The sequence below is a fragment of the Miscanthus floridulus genome, chromosome 16 (assembly GCF_019320115.1).
Source record: "Miscanthus floridulus cultivar M001 chromosome 16, ASM1932011v1, whole genome shotgun sequence".
NCBI classification, from domain to species: domain Eukaryota; kingdom Viridiplantae; phylum Streptophyta; class Magnoliopsida; order Poales; family Poaceae; genus Miscanthus; species Miscanthus floridulus.
The window spans coordinates 91,182,744-91,191,886 of record NC_089595.1 but is presented as its reverse complement, the minus strand read 5'-3'; positions in this window follow the sequence as shown (position 1 = coordinate 91,191,886).

Genomic DNA, 9,143 nt, shown 5'->3' with positions numbered 1-9,143 from the left:
TCCTTTCCAAATCATTGAAGAAATTCTAGATGAGTTAGAGGGAGCAGAATACTTCACTAAGGGCCTGTTCGTTTCCACCCGAATCACTGCCAGGAACAGTTCCTGACCGAAATCGCTAGTTTATTTGTATAAGATTTCATCAGCCGGAATGAATCCTGGTGTCAAACTGCCCCAAACGAACGAGCCCTAAGCTGGATATGAGATCAGGATACCATCAGGTCAGAATGTTGTCGGAAGATGAGTATAAAACTGCATTCAAGACTCATCATGGCCACTATCAATTCAAGGTAATGCCTTTTGGCCTGACAAATGCACCTACTACCTTTCAATGCATCATGAACCAAATTCTATAGCCCGCGTTAGATTGAGAATTCAAATTGTTGTTTAATTTTTTAGCTAGAGGACTTAAATGTGAATCTATGAAAAGTTTCCTGAGGAAGTTTGTGTTAGTCTTTCTGGATGATATCCTCATTTACAGTAAATCATTGACTGAGCATCTGAAGCATCTAGAACAAGTTTTGGAGGTGTTACAGGCCAATCAGTTATACCTAAAGCAATCCAAATGTTCATTTGCTCAAACACAGCTAGAGTATTTGGGTCACATCATTTCAGCTGCAGGAGTAGCTATTGATCCTCAGAAAACTCATGCTATGTTACATTGGCCCCAACCCAAAACTATGACATAACTCAGAGCTTTCTTAGGCCTAACAGAATATTATAGGAAATTTGTGAAGGGCTATGGAATTATGGCCAAACCACTCACTAACTTACTCAAGCACAAGCAATTTCAGTGGCCCCCAGGAGCCCAAGAAGCTTTTGACAATCTCAAGTTAGCTCTCACAAGTACTCCAGTCCTAGCACCACCAAATTTTCAGCAACCTTTCACAGTTGAAACTGATGCTTGTGGGGAAGGAATTGGAGCAGTTCTTATGCAATTTGGCCAGCACATTGCTTATCTCAGTAAGGCACTGGGAGAGAAACACCAGAAGCTATCCATTTATGAAAAAGAGTTTCTAGCTTTAATTATGGCAGTGGAGAAATGGAAACATTACTTACAGAGGCAAGAATTCACCATCTTAACTGATCATAAATCCATGTCCTATCTTGCTGAGCAGAATCTTCATTCGGAAATGTAGAGGAAGGCCATGACTAGACTCATGGGACTTCAATTTAAAATTGTCTACAAGAAGGGCAAGGAAAATGTAGCTACTGATGCTCTGTCTAGAGTTGCACATCTTCAAACCTTACAGGCAGTATCCTTGGTGAAGCCTGATTGGGTCTAGGAGGTCCTCAATTCATATACAACAGATGCTAGGGCATAGCAATTGCTTCAACAGTTAGCAGTTACAAGCCCTGATCTAGCAGGGTATAGTCTTGATAATGGGTTGATCAGACATCATAACAAGCTCTGGATTGGCAACAATTCAGCACTACAAACTAAGCTTATTGCTAGTTTTCATTCCACTGCTATAGGTGGACATTCGGGCACAGCTGCAACCTATCAGAGGCTGAAGAATCACTTTTCTTGGAAAGGGATTGAAGGGACCGTGACGCCTAAGAGCGGGGGTGAATTAGGCGACTTAAAAACCTTAACTCCAAAACTATGGCCTCTTTTTCTAACCTTAGCAAAACCTAAGCAAAAGATAAACTATCTAAATGTGCAACTACGGTTTTGCTTAGTGTGTTGCTATCTCTACCACAAAAGGAGTAATACAATCAATGTAAATGCGAAAGCTAAAGAGCAAGGTAGAGATATGCAAACTCCCGTCGACAACTCTGGTATTTTTACTGAGATATCGAGAAGAACGCAAGCTTCCCCCTAGTCCTTGTTGGAGCCCCTCGCAAAGAATCTCTCGCAAGGGCCAAGCTCCCGGTCGGGTAACTCCGAGGATAGCCTCGGGCCTTCCCCACACGCAAGTGGGTCTCCGACGTGCCTTCTGGCAAGCCTCTCCCGGATGCTCCCCGCCGTCTTTACTATCAAGCTTCCAGCCGAAACGCCGCGGGCCTTGTTCCCTTTGGTACACGATGACGCCCACAACATAACCGCGGTTGGTGTGATCTCACAAGACTACAAGCCCCGCCGATGTACAACAATGGTGCGCGCAAGCACCGAGTGGTAAGAGGTATGCAAACCTCACTAAACACTAGGCCTAAACCTAGAGCAAGCGCATAAATAGTGGTCTAATCAACCTAAGCACTTCGCAAAACACCTACGCTAATCACCTAATAAAACACTAAGCACTATGCAAGTGGAGATCACTAAAATGGTGTATCAACACCCTAGATATGTTTCCTCAACTCCACACACATCATTTGGCCGGTTGGGGGGTCTATTTATAAGCCCCACTGAGAAAGTAACCGTTGGGGACGAAATCCCGCTTTTCTGCTACTGACCGGACGCTGATCACGTCCTGACCGAACACGTCCGGTCGTCCCGACCGTTGAAGCCGCGAACAACTGATCGAACACTGCTAACGTCCGGTCACCTGCCACCAGATGCGTCCGGTCGCAGTTTCGCCGCACTGGAACCTCTCTATACTCGATCGGACACTGCTGCCCTGTGTCCGGTCGGTTTGCCGCCAGCGTCCGGTCCAACGTCCGGTCGCTGCTGATGACGCCTATTTGCCGTGCCTCTTCATCGGAGCGTCTGGTCCAACGTTCGGTCGCTTTTGCCAGCATCCGGTCACCTCTGTGAGCTCGTTTCTTCATGATCTTGCATACGGCTTGGTTCCTATCTTTATGCTTGGACTTTGCTTGATATCTTGGGTCTTCTCTTATGCTTCTAAGGTCTTGCTTATGGTGTTGATCATTGGATCATCACGTTGCCTTTGTCCAAGTCACATCTTGCACCCTATTAAACTACAAAACAATCACTAGCAAATTCATTAGTCCAATTTGGTTGTGTTGGTCATCAAATACCAAAATCCAAAGTAACTGGGCCTAGGGTCCATTTTCCTTATAATCTCCCCCTTTTTGGTGATTGATGACAACACGACCAAAGCAAGCAAATAATAAAAATTTAGAATTTAAAAACTGTCTACTTGCTAGGATGCAATGCAAGGGGTAAGGTTATATGATGCTAAAAGATACTACTTGTAAGAATAGAAGATACCACTTGAACACTTATCTTGCCCTTGCAAAATGTCCCCATGTGGTATTATGAATTTAAGCCTTGCTTCCTACAAATTCTCCTCATTACGTAGACTAATTCATAATCCATCATTCTTCCTTTCTCGGACCATTACTACAAATTAATGCTTGCTTTTGGTCCTCTAAATTCTCCCCCTTTGGAATCAAACACCAAAAGAAAGACATTAGTAGCACAAGGGAGGGTCAAACTTTGTGATCCTTTGTGTGTAGAGTGAAATAGATCATAAAATTTGACTCTCACATTATAAAGACTAAGCCCCCCCTAAATATATGCATACATATGATAAAAGGCAAAGCATATGCATAATTGGCAAAGTTTTGTACAAGGGAATTTAATCTATATAATACACGGAGAAAGCATATAAATATCAAAATGAAATCAACATGATGAAATTAGTTTAGAAATACCACATGTAGAAATCAATTGATTTCTACCACTTGTAATCGGTGGTGGATATTTGAAGTATGATGCTTAACTCCGGGGACTCCATTTTCTTTGCAATGAGATTACTACACATATGATAAGCTTGAAAAAGGTGTTAGTCTCAAAGCATCCAACTTGTAGAGTAACCTCCCCCTAAATTTGTGCACACAAGTATGAATTACTTGTAGGTAAAATGCACATTGATTTTAGAATAAAAAATACCACTTGAAAGATGACATCACATGAATGTGAGAGTTATTTTCGAAGGCGATATTTGGACTTTGGCACAAATTAGATGAACAATTGAAGGAAAAGCTATGTGCCGTGCTCCAAAATAATTTTAAACCATGTAGAATTGCTCCAAGTAATAAGAATGAAACCGAGCAAGCCTACCATATGAAATACCTAGTGTATGCATGACAAAAAAAATATAAGAATGCAAATGCAAGCCTAGGCATAAAGAATAACTAGATGCTAAAATATACCAATTGTAGAAAAAATTTAGATCTAATACCAATTGAAGTAAATTAAATCTAGTTACCTAACATAGGAAGGGGAATTTGGGTCCATAGTATTCACTAACCCACTTGGCAATGATTTTGACCATCATGATGCACCCCATGAAATACACCCATACTTTGCCAAGTCTCCAAATTCCCCAAAGTCTATTGGACTTCTCACTTCCCTTTCGGGATCCAAACCTTCTTGGTGCTCTTCATGTTGGAAATAATCTCCTTTGGCACCCAAAAGCGTTTGACCCCATTGTTGGCTTGCTTGTTCACCTTGATGGCCACCACCTTATCATTTTTCTTCTTCTTCAAGAGATAAGGTGTGGAGGCCTTCTTGTCCACCTTGTTGGTGTAGGTGCTGGAGAGCTTGCTTGCTTGTTTCTTCTCTTTCTTCTTTGCTCCTCCCCCATTCTTCACCTTGCACTCATAGGACTTGTGACCTTCCTTGTGGCACACGTAGCAAATCACAGTTTATCCTTCATCGAGCTTCTTCACTCCCTTGACGGTATTATCTTGATGAAGTTAGACTTGCTTCGTCTTGCCTTTCACTTGAGTCAAGTCTTTAGTGAGGCGAGCTACTTCTTGCTTGAGTTGCTCATTCTCCTTTGCAACCTCTTATGTGCATGTATCTACAACAACTTTCTCAACATAAACTTGGTTGCACAAAGGTGAGTCTAAACATAAATCATTACACGAAGTAGAGGCATCCTTTTTAGACATGTTAAAGATAGAACTTTTCTTTTTAGATGCCTTGGTGGGAGTTGTTTTAACGGCTTCAAGATTAGTAACTTTATTAGTTAGCTCATCACAATGTTTGCACATGGTTTCTATTTTTGCAAGCAAACTTTTATAACCATCTTGTGAGCTAGCTAACTTTTCTTTTAATTTTTCATTTTTCTTTACAAGTTGCTCATCATTGATTGTGCATGCATTTGTTGTTGCACTAGCCTTAAGTTGCTCAATTTTAGTAGATAGTTCAACATTGAGATTAGCAAAATTCTCATATTGTTCAAGCAAAGTTTTATAAGCTTCTTATGAACTATCTAGCTTTTCTTTTAAATTTTTGAGCTTCTTTTGTTGACTAGTGCAAATTTTAGCATAATTAAGATTTTATTGTATAATTTTATCATAAGAAGGCATATCATCATCACTATCACTCTCACTAGAGGATGAGCTTTCGTTACCTCATGCCATAAGACACACACGAGAAGAGCTTGATGATGAGTGCTTGCGACCTCGCCTCTTGTGATGGTGTTCTTCTTTACTTGAAGAATCATCCCATGATCTTATTGATGTGAGGGCTTGGTTCTTGCACACCTTCTTCTTTGTCTTGGGTGTGGGCTTGTTTAGACAAACTTCCACAAAGTACCCCAACTCACCGCATCCATAGCATCCTCTCTTTCTTTGCTCATTTCTTTGATTGGTAAAAATGAGATCTTGAATTTGGATGGGCACACCCTTAACATTGAGCCTTTGGATCATCTTCTCCACCTTGTTGATTAATTTGATTGATTCTTCATCAAGGTCAGAGGTGAAGGAGGAAGATTGATCATCATCACTTGAATCTTCATCATCATCATCATCATCCTCATCTTCTTCTTCATCTTCACTTGAGGAGCTTGAGCTTGAGCTTGTCTCAACTTGCTTGCCCTTCATCTTCTTTTTCTCGCTACATGCGAGATCTTTGCCTTTGCTTGATAAAGAAGCTTCTTCTTGACCCATCTTACGTGACATTTTAAATCCCACTATCTTGCCAATGACTACGCCCGGGGTCATGGTGCTCAAGTCCTCCATATTGTGAAGGATGGTGATGATGCTTGCATATTTCTTTTGTGGTAGCACGGAGATAATCTTCCTCATGATGTTCGCATCATCTAACTTTATTAATCCTATTGAATGGAGCTCATTGATAATTAGATTCAAACGAGAATACATATCACGAACAAGCTCATCATCATTCATTATAAAGGAATCATAATTTTGTTTAGCTAGATAATGTTTTTGCTCACGGACATTACTTGTGCCGTCATGGAGCTCTTGGAGTTTTAACCAAATTTCATGTGCCGTATTTAAAGTGAACACTTGGTTAAACACATCCATGCTAGATGATTCAAACAAGCAATTTTTAGCTCTAGCATTGAAATGCATTTCTTTTTCATCACTCTTTGTGGGTTTTTCGGGATTCTTGATGGGTTTCATCCCGTCACGAGTGACTCTCCATACACCCAAATCAACCGCCTCAAGGTGGCAAGCCATTCTAGCCTTATAGTAAGGGAAGTTAGTGCCGTCAAAGTGCAGAGGCCTAGAGGTATTCATCCCAACCACTCTAAATAGCGTCGGCTCAACGGCGGTTAAGCCAAAGGTCCAAATTGAGCCAACCGGCTCTGATACCAATTGAAGGGACCGTGACGCCTAAGAGAGGGGGGGGGTGAATTAGGCAACTTAAAAACCTTAACTCCAAAACTATGGCCTCTTTTTCTAACCTTAGCAAAACCTATGTAAAAGATAAACTATCTAAATGTGCAACTACGGTTTTGCTTAGTGTGTTGCTATCTCTACCACAAAAGGAGTAATACAATCAATATAAATGCGGAAGCTAAAGAGCAAGGTAGAGATATGCAAACTCCCATCGACGACTCCGGTATTTTTACTGAGGTATCGAGAAGCATGCAAGCTTCCCCTAGTCCTCGTTGGAGCCCCTCGCAAGGAATCCCTCGCAAGGGCCAAGCTCTCGGTCAGGTAACTCCGTGGATAGCCTCGGGCCTTCCCCACACGCAAGTGGGTCTCCGACGTGCCTTCTGGCAAGCCTCTCCTGGATGCTCCCCGCCGTCTTCACTATCAAGCTTCCGGCCGAAACGCCGCGGGTCTTGTTCCCTCCGGTACACGGTGACGCCCACAACACAACCGCGGTTGGTGTGATCTCACGAGACTACAAGCCCCGCTGATGTACAACAATGGTGCGCGCAAGTACCGAGTGGTAAGAGGTATGCAAACCTCACTAAACACTAGGCCTAAACCTAGAGCAAGCGCATAAGCGGTGGTCTAATCAACCTAAGCACTTCGCAAAGCACCTACGCTAATCACCTAATAAAACACTAAGCACTATGCAAATGGAGATCACTAAAATGGTGTATCAACACCCTAGATATGTTTCCTCAACTCCACACACATCATTTGGCCGATTGGGAGGGTCTATTTATAAGCCCCACTGAGAAAGTAGCCGTTGGGGACGAAATCCCGCTTTTCTGCTACTGACCGGACGCTGATCACGTCCTGACCGGACGCGTCCGGTCGTCCCGACCGTTGAAGCCGCGAACAACTGATCGAACGCTGCCAGCGCCCGATCACCTGCCACCGGACGTGTCCGGTCGCAGTTTCGCCGCTCTGGAACCTCTCTGTACTCGACCGGACGCTGCTGCCCTGCGTCCGGTCGGTTTGCCGCCAGCATCCGGTCGCTGCTGATGACGCCTATTTGCCGAGCCTCTTCATCGGAGCGTCCGGTCCAGCGTCCGATCACCTCTATGAGCTCGTTTCTTCGCGATCTTGCGTACGGCTTGGTTCCTATCTTCATGTTTGGACTTTGCTTGATATCTTGGGTCTTCTCTTGTGCTTCTAAGGTCTTACTTATGGTGTTGATCATCGGATCATCACGTTGCCTTCGTCCAAGTCACATCTCGCACCCTATTGAACTACAAAACAATCACTAGCAAATTCATTAGTCTAATTTGGTTATGTTGATCATCAAACACCAAAATCCAAAGTAACTAGGCCTAGGGTCTATTTTCCTTACAGGGATGAAACATGCTGTGGAAAGCTACATCAAACAATGTGAGGTCTGCCAACATGCCAAACATTCCAACACTCATCCTACAGGTTTACTCCAACTCTTACCATTATCTCAGGGAGTTTGGATGGATCTATCTATGGACTTTATAGAGGGTCTTCCAAAATCACAAGGTTACAATGTCATTCTTGTAGTAGTGGATAGATTAACCAAATATGCACATTTCATGGTAGTCAAACACCCTTATACAGCAGCCTCTATAGCACAGATATTTATGGACAATGTGGTCAGGTTACATGGGTTACCACAATCCATTGTTTCTGATAGGGACACCATTTTTGGCAGTGCTTTTTGGAAAGAACTCTTCAAGCTTTACAGAGTTAAATTGACCCTCAGCACAGCTTACCACCCACAGTCAGATGGGCAAACTGAAAGGGTCAACCAGTGCTTAGAAATGTACCTGAGGTGTTCAGTCCAAGATGCTCCTAAAACCTGGAAGTCCAGACTCTCCCTAGCAGAACTATGGTACAACTCCACATTCCACTCCTCTCTCGGTTGCTCTCCTTTAAAAGCACTGTATGGCTATGAACCTCCAGTTCCAAGGTTAGCGATCAGGTGTTATTAAAGCTCCAACCATATACACAGTCCACAGTGGCCAGCCAACCATATCCCAAGCTAGCATACAAGTTCTATGGGCCATACACCATCCTGGAGAAAATTGGCAAAGTGGCCTATCGGTTGGATTTACCTCAGAGTAGCCAAATTCACCTGGTATTTCATATTTCCCAGCTCAAGTCCTTTGTGTGCCATCGCTTTCCAGATGCACCTGCTTGGGGGCAAGCAGGCACTTCGGCGGGGGGAGCTATCAAGCCCACGACGATGACTACCTGAAGGAGGCGTTATCTATCTATGATTACGTATTCAATCATTTATGTAATGCAACATCTATGACGTGTGGGCCCTGAGGGCAGAACCGGTCTGTATTAAGCCATCTCCGTGAGACTCTGTAAACCTATCGCATTTCAGACAATACAGACTCGGCAGGAGGAATCTTTCCTCTGTCGTTCTGATCTCGTGCTCCTCTTGTGTTCCTCACGTCAACGGTGTTCACCGACGGCAACAGGGTGTGACAGTACACCGGGACACTCACCGGAGCTAAAATGCTGGGAGACATGTCCACCATCATGTAACATTGCCGAGTAATGAAGCCAACAAGTTGAGATAAACTTCTTCCGGTACCACTAAAGTACTCCTGGTCCTGGCAGTCCATCTGAGG